At 34.8% G+C, this 16,931-nt stretch overlaps 2 protein-coding genes across 2 annotated transcripts in view; both read left to right on the forward strand.

Annotated features, from left to right (window-relative positions):
• The window catches only part of LOC144968551 (uncharacterized), a 328,253-nt gene that overhangs the window by 100,907 nt on the left and 210,415 nt on the right, over positions 1-16,931 (forward strand). The gene's annotated exons all lie outside the window — the stretch shown is intronic.
• Positions 4,723-16,931, forward strand: part of LOC144968550 (opsin-5-like) — a 76,775-nt gene continuing 64,566 nt past the window's right edge. Inside the window, exon 1 of the mRNA XM_078907018.1 lies at positions 4,723-4,854. The gene's annotated coding sequence lies outside the window, so the exon portion shown is untranslated. The remainder of the gene's footprint in view (positions 4,855-16,931) is intronic.

Raw genomic sequence — 16,931 nt, forward strand, 5'->3', positions numbered from 1 at the left:
CAATAATGTTAATGTTCATTATAATTAGTATAATGCCGTTTTGAGACGATTTGACTCCTTTATGAAATAACATTTAATTTTTCTTTCACTAAGTCACAATATTAAAGTTTGGTTTGATTTATTTTATGTTTCATTGACGAAGATTAAGTGGCCATCCAAAATCACGTGATCTCAATCCTATGGATCAATCCGACATAACATTATGTGGATTTTGCTAGGTGAGAAAGTTTACGTAAATAGTAATGTCCCATTCATGCTAGAGGAGCTTAAAGGAATGCAATTGTAATAAACGATTCGTGACTGAAATTGCCGTGTAAGAAATAATATGAAATAGGATTCAATAGTCTGATATCATGTCGCCCAGCAACGAGCAGCTTGGTTCTAAACAAAGAAAATCGGTACTTTTTATTTTCCATGCTGGCTAGACCGTTTTCAGGTGTCATGTGATAGAATGTAAAAAAGTCAAAACATGCTCAGATTTATAATGTTTTTCTCCTCTGGACACACTTTTATGCTCGTTGTAGTAGTTTTTCTTAAGGGCATCTGCCATTGCTCCTATAGTTTAGAACCAGTTGCTAAGTTACTATGCGTCATGACGAGGAAAGTGACGTCACTACTGTTGAAGGCTACTGACGACAATCAGCTTTGTTATCATTTTTAGACAACCTTTTAGTGATAAGATGTAACTAAATTATTGATCTGTGCGTTTAAAATACTCACAACATCCGCCTGCCAGCACACAAAACTGTAACTTTTAACGCCTATAGATAGTTCGAAGTTGACATCACTCAGCTCTTTTTTATCGTTTTTTGCCATCCGCGTTTATGAGTAATTCTCACTAAACTGTATTAACCAGACTATAAACGTTCATTGTTCCACACAGTTTTGTGTATTGGTCCGTTATAGATAGTGTGCACTTGGCTAAGAAGCGCACAACATTGCCATCCGGAAATATAACGCACCAACACACAAAACTAAGTGTAACCTTGAACGTTTATAGTTTGGTTAATACCGTCTAATGAGAATTACTCATAAACATGGGTGGCAAAAACCAATAACAAAGACCTGGGTGACGTCAACTTCATACTATCTATACTTCCGGATGGCAATGTTGTGAGCTTCTTAGCCTTGCGCATACTATCTATAGTCTGTTTAATAAAGACTTTAAACGTTCCACACAGTTTTGTTAAGAAAATATACATCATTATGTCAGATGTTGTGAGTATTTTATCTAAACGCATAGCATCAATAGAATGCAACCGTGTGGAAACAGATCAGAGACTGCGGATGGTTTGTAAAATGCTTGAATGGTCGACGAAACAATGGACACATAACTAAAAATGGCGCAAAAATAATTGGTCCTGGATATTTAAAAACAACGGGATTTCATTACAATGGTTATAATTCGATCCGACTAGAATAAAATCATCAAAACATAACATTCATTGACTGTTGTTTTTTACCCGTTTCTTTTAATAATAGATAAATACATAAATAAAATTTCCTTTATTCATCCCATGGGGGAAATTTATCTCTAGTGTCTATTCCAAGGGAACACTGGAATAATCCAGTGCATGCAGCGCGCAAATTGAGCTAGGGCGAGGTGACTTGCTCATGGCCACACAGCGCAACGGCGGGTGATCGAACTCGTTACCTTTTGTGTACGAAGCAAAGACTGTAACGCTGAGCCACGCTGCCCCTTTTTGCTCTATTACATTCATTTTAGGATGCCATTTTATTATAATAGACGCTCAAACAGCGGCTATTCTTCTTCTTCTTCTTCTTCTTCTTCTTCTTCTTCTTCTTCTTCTTTTATATTATTATTTATTATTATTATTATTATTATTATTATTATTATTATTATTATTATTATTATTATTATTTATTATATATTATTATTATTATTATTATTATTATTATTATTGTACGCATTGATGGTATTACGATTGTTGTATTTTTGTGTGGGGTATCAGTTTATTATTTGGTTCCATTTACCTTTTTTTCTTTTTTTTTCTTTTCTTTTCTCTTTTTTCTTCCACTTTCATGTATGTTGGCATCAAATTGTTGATTTATTGGCGAAAGCCTAAGATTGAATAAACTTAATGTTTCTTTTGAAAAGCCTTTATTAGCATGAAAGAAGCAACTAATGTTTATGTCACACTGTTCGTTGTTGTGGTCTCAACACTTCCTTTTTTCTATTATGTTCAGAAATCGTTTACTACAATTATTGATATATTATAAGGACCCACAAATGGTCATGAAGTCTGAATATCAACTCTTTGCTGTCTTAATTTTAAAAAAATGGTTGTTATGATTTGGATTTACATTCGTAGCCAATCGTCTCAATACGCTTTGTATCAGGCTAAACCGAACGTTTAAAATGTTTTAAAAAAAAACACGAAAATAAAACCAAACAACTAGAGCTTTTATATAGCGCAATATCCTCTAAACGTGCTCAAGGCGCTTTGCAAAGGGTCACGAATCGACAACAACACGTAACATGTAGAAAGAGACATGACGCCTGTTAGGCGACATTACAATTTTTTTCGCTGTTAATGAATGAATGAATGAATACATTATTGATTGTCGGTAAAAATGCACATTATGCATACATCGTTTATACATAGCAACTGTTAACAATGGCAACAAAATACAAAAGTAAAAATTTGAAAAAAAATAATGATGTATAGTTTCTTAATAAAATCTGATTTAAAATCAGTAAGCCCTGGCTTTTCACCGACAGAAGAATTTTTAAAAAATATTTGCACATAAATTAAATACTATATATTATACATAAAATTGACAGGTTTCACTGTTTCATTAAATATGAATATCAAATATACTTAAGGGAACAGAAAACAGATCTGAACCACTTTGAAAAGCTGCCACTTTTGTCATAAGAGACTCTCAAACCTATTAAAATTTGTCTTTGTTCTCATGTGCTCTGGCAGATTATTCCACGAAACTGCAGCGGAATAAGGAAGGGATTGTTTACCGAAATGGGTTGTTTTTATGTTTGGCATATTAACAATATTGATGTGCCTAAAATCATATTTTCTTTCTTTAAAAGTTACCAAATTGTCTAGACATTTTGGGGATTATTTGTGAAGAATTTTGAATGTTTCTGTTGCCATAATTTGCATTCGCTTGATTTCAAGGGGGATAACCTTAGCCTTTTAAAAAAGTCTTCGTAAGTGCTGGTCTAGTCATTGTAAATGAACTGAGAGCACGTTCTTGTATTTTTTCCATTTTCTTAGTATTTGCTCTTGAGCAGAAGTGCCAAATAAGAAGACAAAAGTTGAAACTTGATAAGCTAAATGTGTGGAAAATTGTTAGTCTATTTAGTTTGGAGAGCTGACACTTTTCTGGATTGGCCTTCATGCAATTTATATGGAACCAATTAGTAAGGATCTGGCTCTCCTGCTCAAGGACATCAACTAGGGTTTTAAAACCTTTATGGCAGTAGGATAGTGTGTTATCGTCGGCATAATTATGTAGTACTGAATCTTTTATAAACAAAAATATGTCATTTATAAATATATCAAAAAGCAATGAACCTTGAATTGTTTCCTGTGGCACCCCTTTTGAATCTTCTTCCCACTGACTCTGAACTTCTCCAATTTTAACTTGTTGTTTTCTTTTTTGATAAATAACTTTTAATTAATGTTGTCGATTTTAGTAAAACCCCATATGCCGTAAGTTTGCTAATTAATATATCATGCGGCAAACAATCAAAAGCTTCAGATAAGTCCATCAGGATTGCTGTTACATATTGTTTATTGCCTAACGCCTTTATCCAGTCCTCAATGTGTTTCAAAAGTATTGTCAGACATCCGTGTTTTTTCCCCCTAAATGCATACAAATACCCGTGAAAGATGATCTGATAAGAAAGAGAACTTTTTCATAAAAAGAAGTTTTACTGTAATTTTATCTTCACCGATTGCCTTTTTTTTTGTCATCTAGACTAGTGACTAACGGCCAGGTACTCATTTTACACCTGATAATGTTGAGAGAATGTGAGTAAAGAGCCGAAAGCAAGTGTCATACCACAAGACCACATAGCCGCACATAGCAAAAATAATATTTTGTTGATGCTGAAGAAGGGTTTTGAGCCCGAAACGTTTGGTGTTTGGTTTTTAAAAACTCAAGTTATTTTCTGAAGCTGTTATATTCATATTTTGTTCAATACTTTTTACAATCCGCAGCTTCTTGTAGCTTTGTATATTCAGTTCAGTATACCACAGTTACACCTTTCTGTTAGAAAAAAAAAAAAACCACGCGAACGCATACTATTACTATGTACCGCTCTGTTATTGAATCCTATTGGTTCTAGTAGGTATGAGGGTTGATATCATTAGACCGTCACTTAAATGAGTGGGATGTGCAAAATAGCTATCACTTTTGTCTGCGCGGCTGGTAGAGTTTGTGGGTGGATGTATCAGAAGGAGGAAGAACAATGTTATATGTGACAATATAGAAACACACACACACACACACACACACACACACACACACACACAGAGGGAAGAGAAAGAGAGACAGAGAGATAGGCACAGAGAGAGTGAGAGAGTGAGAGAGAGAGAGAGAGAGAGAGAGAGAGAGAGAGAGAGAGAGAGAGAGAGAGAGAGAGAGAGAGAGAGAGATGTAATACGATTAACAAGGAGAATGGGGTTTATTTACCAAAGACCTTGAGTGCTATTTGGTGCTATCATTCCTAACAAAAGTCACGTTCTTTCAGTTCAAGCCATCCACATAAGTGTCAATACAGGCTTTACAACTGTGGTGTCCATTTGTCCGCGGCTAGTTTTCTACTGAAACAAAACAGAGATTCAGAATTGAACCAAGAGAATTAAGGTCAGTAGATATAGCAGTGTTTTGATTCAAGTACCTATATTATATTTAAATAAACTACAATTAAAATGATACGGGATTTGTTTTTATTTTTCCATTGATGAATAATAATCAGTATTAGATTTGATATAAATATAATGATTATTCATATTGTGTCGTCACTACATATTTGAGGGTGAGATGGGTCCATTTACCTTAAGGTACCTTCATTTAACTACTGGATAGTAACAACAAACTTGTTACAATAGAATGCGGTTGAAATTGACTACTTCGTGGCCTTTCCAAATTTCTTTTTTATTTGTAATTTTGACAAAGTTTCTTTTTAGAATTTTGAAATATGAAATATTTGACCTTGTGGTTAGTCCTTTTTTGAAAGGGCTCCTGTAATTATTTTAGGACGTTTGCAAATGGTTTTCAGTTACTTGAACTTTGGAGCTTTTAAACTAAAAAATAGTAGACCAAAGTTACGTATCACGTAGAAAATTAAATTTCTACAGCGCGATATCCACTCATTGGGCTCAAAGCACTTTATAATAGGGCCTTGGCCAACAGCAAAACTTAACATATAGGGTCAGACATGTCGATTGGAAGACTCTATTACAATCTTTTTTTATTTAAACAGAGACAACAATGTCAAAGGCTAGGTTCTTATTTTACATCTTAATGCGAGAATGTGAGTAAAGAGCCTTTTCCAAGGACACAATAACTTTGCGCCGTTTAGTGCAGGTACTCGAATCCAGAATCGGCGGATCAAAACTCTGAAGTATATGTTTCATTTAATTGTCGGCGGATCAGACCTCTGATGACACGAAAATCGAGACTTCAGAGGTTTGATCTGCCGACCATTGATATGAAGTAAAAGTTTTTAGCCAATTTGAAAAAAGCGCGCTAGTGTACGGCATTCTGTTGCCTGGGAGAAATGATATTTGTAAAGCTTTAATTATATCGAAACGAAAATTTAGTTGAGGACATTCAAAAATAAAAGTTCGTTGGTGCCATACCAAATGAAAAAAATGCTGGCTACCTTTGGATAGGACGCTAAAATGATCGGGGCTTTTAAAAATATCATGCTAAATCATATTGTTCCAGACTCAAAGTGATAAACAAAAGTGCGGGCATTCCAGTTGATAAACCAGGAGTTTTTCTATTCCACCAAATTTTGATGGGCGTTGAAATAAAGTGATACAGATACTTGTAGTCTTTCCTACTTTGTCAAATCATATTTTCTTTCATTTTGGCTGAACCCCCCCCCCCCCCCAACTTTTAAATCAAATACCGAACATTTTAAATGAACGTCAAGAGTTTTGTAACTCGGCTATGGAACATAGGCATATTATTAACATTTTGTTGTGCAAATACACTTTTTAAAATTGTATTTAAAACATCTGCCTTTACATTATCCGTTTTACAGCCGTCTAGTGTAGTCAGTTTCCCAAAACCGTTTTTTAACTTTAAGTTTACTATTAACATACCTCCAAAACCCCTTTATATCTGACTTGCTCTCAGACGCAAATCTTTTCTCTAATGATTTAACACCTTTTGTTTTATAACATGTTTTGACATATTTCTGTGTTTAGCGTAGGTATGAACATTTTCTTTAGATTTACTTTAAATTTTAAAGATATAATCTACGTTTCTTGTTTACAACTTTTTAAACCTAACGAGACAACCTTAGAGGTTTAAAAATTTTCTTGGATACTTTAAGAGGGATAAAACATGAATTTATCTCTTTTATTGTATTCTTTAAATTGTGCCAAGCGACGTTTACAAATATGCAGGTCTGACATCCGAACGCAATTTTGGGCCTAGTTTAATATTGTTATAATGGACCATATTTTGCATCATTTTTTAGTTTTCCATTACAACAGTGAGCCCATAAGGAATTGGGTTATCAGACCTGCAAATACGTGCACGTCGGTTTCAAGGCATTTGAACATCCATCTCAAAGTAATTGGACCAATCCAATTCAGCCAAACATCTTCTACACTCTTCATATTTTCCTTTATAATAGTCATAAACTTTCTTTGCATTCATTAAAAAAAAGTTTTCTGGTATGTTTAGAGAGAGGTATATGTATAGCTTCATGATCATTATTTTCAAGGGGAGGCTAATGCTGAATAGAGCCCACCCAATTTTCATCATTACATATAAAAAGATCCAGAATATTACTCTGTTGACAATTTCTATAACGCGTCGGATTATTGATCATTTGAGAAATGCAAATGATATGCATCTCGTAATGTTTCAACAAATTGTGACTCTGTGTTAATGTTACAATTATTGTTCCATGAAATAGTAGGAAAACTAAAATCTCCCGTAATTAATATAATATCAAATTGTTTTTGGTCAAGTGTCAACAAGTGATTTCTGAATAGTTCTATGAAATGTAATTTATTTAAGTTGTGATTTCTATAGAAATGACCTGTTAAGAATGATAGATTATTGTACAAATACGTACACCAAATACTTTCTTCTACAGTTTCATGAGCACTAAACTTTTCTAAAGTGTCTAATGCAACTCCTCTGTGAGGCTGTACATTAAAAAAAGAATCGTAGCACTTAATAGAAAATTCCAACTCGATATTGATATCAACGTAATGTTTAGGCGTTAATTCTGTAATAAATATGAGTTTTGGACATTTGTGGTCAATTTAAATATCTAATTCAGTCCTCTTATTCATAAAGCTGTCAACATTTGTATAAACTATTAACAAAATCAGGAGTCGTAGTTAAATAAATAAAATAAATAAAATTCCCTTTATTCATCACATAGGGAAATTTTTTCTCTAGGGTCTATTCCAAGGGAAGACTGGAATAACCCAGGCGTGAGCCGCAGTGCAGCGCCGCAAATTGATCTAGGGCGAGGTGACTTGCTCAAGGCCACACAGCGCAGCGGCGAGTGATTGAACTCGGTACTTTTCATGCACGAAGCAAAGACCGTACCGCTGAGCCACGCTGCCCAGTAAATGTTCGTAGTCAGTATTCCTTGGGCTAGAAAACGATGTATAGGAAGAATGATGATAATGATTCTTCGTGTTTGGGCGAGAGGATGTTGGTGTTGATGTCCATTCGTTGCCAACGTCATTTTGAAAACAGCTAGACTGGATCGTTCGCGAAGATTAAGTTGTCGTTTAGTATGGCGACCTGCTGTATTACCACAATTGTATAAAATCGTTACAACAATATCATTTGAGGATTTTGGCGCAATGTGAACAGTTCGGGTGGATCGGGCAACTTGTTTTACGCTTGTTTCATTTTATGATGATGGTGGGCTAAATTCACAAGATCCAAACTGTTCTCATCCACTGGATAAAGGGTACCCAGAATAACTCGTCCTCCGTTTTTAGTACAGTCCACTCCGGATAATCGCAACGCCTTGGCATCAGCGAAAATGTTGCGATTAACCGAAGTAATTACATTGATTTTGCCTTGGTACCATCAAACCTTGTCTTCAGAAGAGTGTTTTTTTTTTTTTTGCTGTGTGGAGCAATCTGGCGTTAGTTGTCGTTAACTATATTGACATAATATATTGACAGTCCAGAGTCTTATACCTGCCGACGAGATTGAGGACAGAGTGACGATCAACCCATCTAACAAACTTGACAATCATAGCACGAGGTTTGATCGCGCATTTTCCCCTGTCCTGTGAAAGGCGTCCAAGTCTCTTTCATGTATGTTCAGTTTCATTTTATTGTTAAGAAGACTCAATATTTTTTTCTGACATTGATCCTTGATTCGTTATGGCCCTCTTCCATACCAAAAATCCGAATAGAATTCCTCCTTGAGTATATTTCATATATTATTATGTTTAGCTCACTGTTGATTGAAATAATTTTATACACAATGATCTTGCTTTCTTTTTTGATAAAATTAATGATTTCATTTTGCTTTTGAATTTCCAATCGACCACTATTTTCTTCTTTCAGTTCATCTACAATTCCTTTAACTCTCCCCTTATTGTTCCCCTAACAACACAAATGATTGGTGTATCATTAATTTTAGGAAAAGATGAAATCTGGAGATTAGGGTCATCATCAACATCTTCCTCACCGACCCTGAATTTTGATAATCTTTTTATATTTCCTTTCACCACAATTTTCAGTTATTACGTCATCAATAGAAGAAGGAGTTTCAATGTCAGCGTCAATGAGTCGATGAAAATTAAAACGATTTCGAACATTGCTCCGATTTATCGATAAGCCTGTCAACTCCATCTATTACTGAACAGAGCTGAAACAAATATAATAATATAATAATAATAATAATAATAATATAATAATAATAATAATAATAATAATAATAATAATAATAATAATAATATAATAATAATAATAATAATAATAATAATAATAATATAATAATAATAATAATAATAATACTAATAATAACACTACTAAATATACTACTACTACTACTACTACTACTACTACTACTACTACTACTACTATACTACTACTACTACTAATAATAATATATAATAATATAAATAATAATAACAATAATAATAAGGATAATAAAATAATAATAATAATAATAATAATAATAATAATAATAATAATAATAATAATAATAATAATAATAATATAATAATAATAATAATAATTGATAATAAACAGTCTCTTGGATTTGAATGTTTATGGGTTGTTATTTTGGCTTTTTAAAAACTATACATCCACAATTAAAGTTATACTCTTAATTCATAAAATTACATGACTTGGGACTATACACATACCTAGAGAATTGCCCTTAATATAGGCGAACATATTTATTATTAAGTTAATGAGGAACTATGTGATTTGGGCGCATTCAATCATCCGATATAGTATAAATCGATAGCAGCTGCTTTCCATAATGGTCCACGACGGAACACGTTCTCCGGGGATTTTCAATTAGGGGAATGAACTTCTGTCTGTCTCTAATTCCTGCAAGAAATAATCTAGAGCAGCCCGGGCCTCCGGTGATGTATGACCTGTGGTTATTCTAACCCGTTTAGGCTGACTCTGAGAAATTAAATTCCTTGTATTTGACCAGAAAACTGTTACGTCATAAATAAGATATGAAATAGTGTGTATGAAACAAATACTCTTCAACAGTCGTAACGTCACTTCCTTCCTAATGACGCATGTTAACTTAGTAACACTGGCTCTAAACTATCGGAACAATGGCGGACGCCCGTATGAAATATTTCTCCGGCGAGCATTAAGGCTATCCAGAGGGGAAACACACATAAATTTGATTATGTTTTGACTTTTACACATTCTGATCACAAGGCATATGAAATGTTCTAGCCAGCATGAAAAATAAAAAGTAATGATTTTCTTTGTTTAGAACAAGATGGCCGCCGTTGCCGGGTGGCGTGACATCAGACTATTGAATCGTATTATGCTCACCACTTCCGACCACCAGATGAATAGTACCAGCACACAAAACCGTGTGTATCCGTAGCCATCGTTAACATATATATATAGCATGACACTGACCAAAAAATGACGTCAAAATGCCAGTCTTTGGCCACAAAAGAAAACAAATCGTGAGTTGCATTCAATAGTTCAACCAATGGGATCACTTGTTTCCATGAGCTCTACTAACGACAACTCACAAGGCGGTGCAAAAACCAAATAATGACGTCAAAATACCAGTCTTTTTGGGTTTCAGTGTCAGGCGATAACTTAACGATGGCTACGGTATATCCCTTTAACGTTTATATAGATAGTTCGAAGATGACGTCATTCAGGCCTTTGTTATTGTTTTTGCCATCCGCGTTTGTGAGTTGTTCTCACTAAACTGTATTAACCAGACTATATAAGTTCATGGTTACACAGAGTTTATGTGTTGGTCCGTTATACTTCCGGATGGCAATGTTGTGAACTCCTTGGCCAAGCGCATTCTATCTATAATTTCTTAGAGGGACTTTAGTAGGAACTAACTGATCACAAAACTGACGGTCTAAATAACAATAACAAGTATCTGAGTGACGTCAAAGTCATCCGTTTCATAACAGCGTGGCTAAACGGTACGTTCTTTGTTTTGTATCCCAAAGGTACCGAGCTCGAATACCCGGTGCGCTGTGCGGCCTAGCTCAGTTTGCGGCGCTGCATTGTGGCTGACGCATGGGTTATTCCAGTCTTCTCATGGAAGAGACCATGTGGCCAAATTTTCCCTATGGGATGAATAAGGGTAATTTAAGGGTCCAAACAATCTGGACAAAGTACCGTTTTGAGGTGATTTGTCACATTTGAGTCGATTGCATGTCATTACCCGATATGGATGAGTTCCAGCCTGCATTGTTAAACAAAACAAGGGATAATTGCTACGGGCATGGGATTGCTCATACAAATTAGCCGATTTCCCAAAGGGCCCGATTCCTCACATGCCAGCTATTCTATGACAAAACACATTTATTAGAAATTAGGCCAGAAAACCTTTCCATTAAATATCGGCGATCAATCAATGCGACTACCAAATGTCATAAAATCTCAAATCCGAGACTTCCTTACATGCTAAGAAGTCACAGGTTTCAATCCTTTTTAAAAAATCCGGGATTAATCTTAACTGATTGATATTTGAAGTACAAGTTTTCTGGCCAAAAATGAACCAAAAATAATAACAAATAAACAAGTTTTTAGTTCGAACACGATCGGAGTAAACGAATGTGCATTTCAGTGTTATATCTCTATTGACTGGATGTCTCATGCAGTATGAATGTGAACCGTCGGCTCAATGTGGTGTTATGTCGTAATCATCATAGCTTTCTAGAATCCATGCTGAACAGCTGACATTTTGAGCTCTCCATATTTTGAACATCGTTTATGTATTTGTGTGACCTATCGTCTCAAAACGGTATCAGCTTGATATAAAAAAGGGACTTTAATGTCAAAATGGTGGGTATTGATGAATGTTTGTTTTTGTCACGTTCTAAAATGATATTCAATCTCCTTAATAACACATATATCTAGACTTAATCTAAATCCTATAGTTTGGACTATAGATTCAATTTTCAGCATTTAAAACACCCCGATATAATACCCTTTTGAGACTGTGTTTCTCGTTTATGGTATTCGTTGAGGTAAAATACTTACCTGGTCTGCCCGCGAGAACAATCGTAACAAAACATTAAAATAATGAAACATTTAATGTTTATAGTCTGTTAAATCGACTTTAGTGATAAATAATCACCCAACTCGCGGTCTAAAAACAACAACAAAGAGCCGAGTGACGTCGCTTCATTCTTACGGTGTGTCAATAGATAGTATGCAGATGACGTCACTCAGGCCTTTGTTATTGTTTTTGCCATCCGCGTTTGTGAGTTGTTCTCACTAAACTGTATTAACAAGCTTATAAAGTTCATGGTTACACAGAGTTTGTGTGTTGGTCCGTTATACTTCCGGATGGCAATGTTGTGAACTCCTTGGCCAAGCGCATTCTATCTATACATATTATTGTTATTGAGTAAATGAGTTAACTTATAGATAGTATGCGCTTGGCTAAAAAGCTCATAACATTGCCATCCGGAAGTATAACGGACCAACACACAAAACTGTGTGTATCCATGAACGTTTATAGTCGGGTTAAAACAGTTCAGTGAGCATGACTCATAAACGCGGATGGCAAAAAACGATAACAAAGACCTGAGTGACGTCATCTTCGAACTATCTATAGCCTGACACTAGAACCCTCTAGGATCTACAGTTTGACGTCATTTTTAAGGTTTGCGCAGCGTCCAGAGAGTTGTAGTTAGTAGAGATCAAGGAAACAAGTGGTCCCATTGGTTGAACAATTGAATAAAACTCACGATTTGTTTCTATTGTGGCAAAAGACTGGCATTTGACGTCATTTTTTAGAACGGAGATGACGTCACACAGGCCTTTGTTATTGTTTTTTGCCATCCGCGTTTGTGAGTTGTTCTCACTAAACTGTATTAACCAGACTATAAAAGTTCATGGTTACACACAGTTTTGTGTGTTGGTCCGTTATACTTCCGGATGGCAATGTTGTGAACTCCTTGGCCAAGCGCATTCTATCTATAAGTTTACGATAGCTAAGGTGGTACGCGATGCGGTCTCTTGATCAGTGGCTTAAGTAATAATTACAAGAACTCGTACATATAGGACGAGTACTTCAGTTTTAAGGCATATTGTTTTCTAACAGTTTTGTAATTATAATATTTTTTTTATTCTTAGAAAGCCATAAAAAAGTTGTTTCTATGTAAGTTATCTTCATTATTGATGTATTGCGTTTGTCCAAAAAGCTTATAATATTCGCCAGCCGGATATAAAGTACCAACACACAAAACTATGTGGAACTTAAACGTTTATAGTCTGATCGATAGAATTTAGTGGGAACTACTCATTAAAGAGGCTGGATAAAAACAATAAGCAAGAGGTGAATGAAGTCAATTTCGTTCTATCTATAATTTCCTGTATGTTGGACAGAAAAGTTGTGACGGTTCCAAAATCATTGGAATCATATGAAACTAGCCCTTCGGAGGTCAAATAACGAGACTAATAAGGCGGCATAACTACTTAGTAGCAGGCTGTATAGGCATGTTATTAGGATTACGGGATGTAAAAGCACACGGATGCATGATCTTTCTTGGCGACAAGCATATATTTAGAGTATAAAAAAAAAGTTGTCACCACTCTGAAACTTGAAGACATGTATCCAGTCCTCCGGAAGAGTGGTTTTACACTTCCAAGGAGATTAGAACCAGTTTTTTTTGTTGGCATCACACTTTTGTTCCCTACTAATGGACAAATCGGTGACAAACGCATTCCCCCTATATTATGCTGAAAGGCCATCAGATTCATCTTGTATACATGACCCCATAGTGTTTATGGTTATGGTGAAGATGTATATGGCAGTAAAAAGGAAATTAGATATAAATAAAGTCTTAATTAAAATTCAAACCAACGTTTCGACACAAAATCACAAATCAAATATCTGTCTATTAAGATGACGTCAATGTTAGAAAAAGATGAGATTTAAGAATGAATTCGATTATAAAGTTTTACTGACAAAATAATAGATGGAACTCATTACATTTCTAAAATATAGACATGCACAATAAGAAATTCATGTCATTTATTTGAACATTATTTCGCCTTAATAATAAGTATGAAGCCATTTTATGAAAAAAAAACATTATGAGGGAAATTTTACTTCTTTCAAAAGAATTATCCATGGAAGCAATTTGTCACATGCTTCGTTCGTTTCCGGCTCCTGGAAATATTAAGATTATTTATCTTCAATAAATGAAAAAGTAATTGCCTTGAAGTTGAAGGTATTTTATTTCTGAGCTCTTGAAAGGGTTACGGCCCAAATTCAATTCACACAAAAATAGACTTCATTACTTAAGTGGAATCGGATTGATTTGTATCTAGCATAATCATTTAAACCGGACATTTTTGTGTTTTTCACAAAAACGTCAAAATTTTGTCAACCTCGAGATTTCAAATAAATCTCAGGTTTAGACTTCATGGTAAGTTGGAGATCATCTTAAATGGTCCACATTTGACGTATATGTTTCATGGACAGAATTAGAAAAAAAATAATTTTGTCATAGTATAACAAAGAAGTGTGACGTCATGTCAATCTTTAAATAAAATTGGATTAAAAAAACCAAGATCGGAAGTGAGGAGAGGAATTTCAGAAGACAGAAGTGTATAAAAACGGAGTGGCCAATAGCGTTGAAGGCAGAGTATCTTTTTCACAGCCAGGCGCAAGGTGCGGTATCAGATTCCTTGATTGATTCCAACCACACCATAAACTTGTTATTCTCTTTTGTCTTATGGCACTTCTCTACTCACTTCATTTCCGGTTTTTATCAACATTCTTCCTGTACTATTTACGATTCTAATTATGCATTGAAAAGTGCACCCTATAATAAAACTTTACGCTCAAAATAATAAAAACCAAATAAATATTTCATTGTATTTTAAAATATAAACACGCACCATGTCACGTTTTATTATTGAACTTGAATGCTATTTCACCTTAAGTCAAATCACGTTCTCGGAGGGCTAAGATTAATAAACGAGAAGAATCCAATTACTTTAATGTGTTCATTACGAGGAAAATCGTATTGCGCCTTTCAAGAGGAGTAGCGATGGAAATAATCTTATCTACTTTTTTTTCTCTCCTGGAAATGATTCGATTAATCAGCCCTTGAAGTTAATGCAATTTTTTTTCTGATATCTGGAAAAGGTTACGACCCAAATTAAATTCAAACAAAAATAGATATCCAAACGTAGTAATAATCATATTTATTTCTAGCATAATCTATAGAGCCAGAAGTTTCGTCTCCTACAAATACATGTCGAAACGGTAAATAAATGAGACTAAATGCTACCCATACGTTGTACCTTATCATCTTAAAGTAATCAATGAAAGTTTTAATTTCGATTTTACAAACTTCTAAGGAATATCTTTCCCCTTAATTTCATTTAATATGCTTGTATCAAAGTATATCATTACCTCTTCTTCCCCTTCTCTGTCTCTGTCACTTCATTTTCTTTTTCTCAATCTCGTTGTCACCTTCGTCAACTATGCCGTTTCCCAAAACTTATCATTAATCCTTAACCTCCAATCTAACATTACTACAAGCCTACCACTGTTATATACCATCATCACCAGCACTATTATATACCACCATCACCACCACCACTACAACTACCGCCACTACCATCACCACCACCATCACTACTACTACTACTACTACTACTACTACTACTACTACTACTACTTCTACTAATACTGCTACCACTACTATACTACTACTACTACTACTACTACTACTACTACTACTACTACTACTAATACTGCTACCACTACTTATACTACTACTACTACTACTACTACTACTACTCTACTACTCTACTACTACTACTACTACTACTACTACTACTACTACTACTACGACTACTACTACCACTACTGCTAATACTGTTGCCTTTCCTCTCCATCCAACTTCTATTTGTCTTTAACAATTGGAATCCCCGTCTTTTTCTTTACCCTGACATGACATTAAATGAATAGTGAATGACATCTTCCATTGTACAAAAACGTAATTTAATTGTTATCCCACTTTCAGCACGAAGTTCCATTTCATAAATTATTGAAAACCGCTGATTTACAAAAAGAAAATGTCATAATGATTTTTGATCACGTCGTGTGTGTGAAAGCAATTAAAAAAGGTAACAAGCGCTCTTCAACGTTGTTTACCGCGTTTGCAGCCCTTACTTGCGATCTATGAATATTTAATAGTCCAATCTATTGTTTCTTGTAGTTTCACTGCAAGTGTTTCTATTTGGTTCTACCAATGTTTACACCACTGGAGTGTTCGTCCTCTTGTTCCATTCCTCCTCCTTCTCTCTCACCTCTTCCTCTTTAATACTTCAATCCTTTCCTTTCCGCTTTTTTTTTTTGTCTCTCGCTTCTTAAAGTTACTTCACCACTCTTTATTCTCTTATTCCTCCTTATTCTTGTCATCTTATCTCTCTCTCTCTCTCTCTCTCTCTCTATCTATCTCTAACTCTCTCTCACTCTCTCTCTCTTTATCTCTCTCTCTCACTCCCTCTCTCTCTCTGTGCCTGTCTATCTAGCTATCTAGACTGTCTATCTTCTATCTATCTATCTATCTATCTATCTATCTATCTATCTATCTATCTATCTACCTATCTATCTATTTATCTATCTATATATATATAATTAGATATTAAATGGATATGTATTATTTATCCATTCATCTATATATCTATCTCTTTTTTACTAGCCTATCTTCCCCATTTCTTGGTACTTTTACTTCTTGTTCCGCCTTTTCTAATCCTCACCTACTACTACTACCACCTCATCTCTCTCTTCTCCTTCTTCTTCTCTTCTTCCTCATACTCCTCTTCCTCCTCCTCCTCCACCTCCTCCTTCTCCTCCTCCATCTGCTCTTCTTTCTCTCCTCCTCCTCCTCCTCCTCCTTGATATTCTTCTTATTCTTTTTACTCCGCCTCTTTCTCTTTTTCTCCTTATCTTTCTTCTTCTTCTTCTTCTTCTTCTTCTTCTTCTTCTTCTTCTTCTTCTTCTTCTTCTTC

Source organism: Berghia stephanieae, chromosome 3 (genome assembly GCF_034508935.2).
Source record: "Berghia stephanieae isolate SIO BIC M18660-M18661 chromosome 3, UCSD_Bste_1.3, whole genome shotgun sequence".
In the NCBI taxonomy this organism is placed as follows: domain Eukaryota; kingdom Metazoa; phylum Mollusca; class Gastropoda; order Nudibranchia; family Aeolidiidae; genus Berghia; species Berghia stephanieae.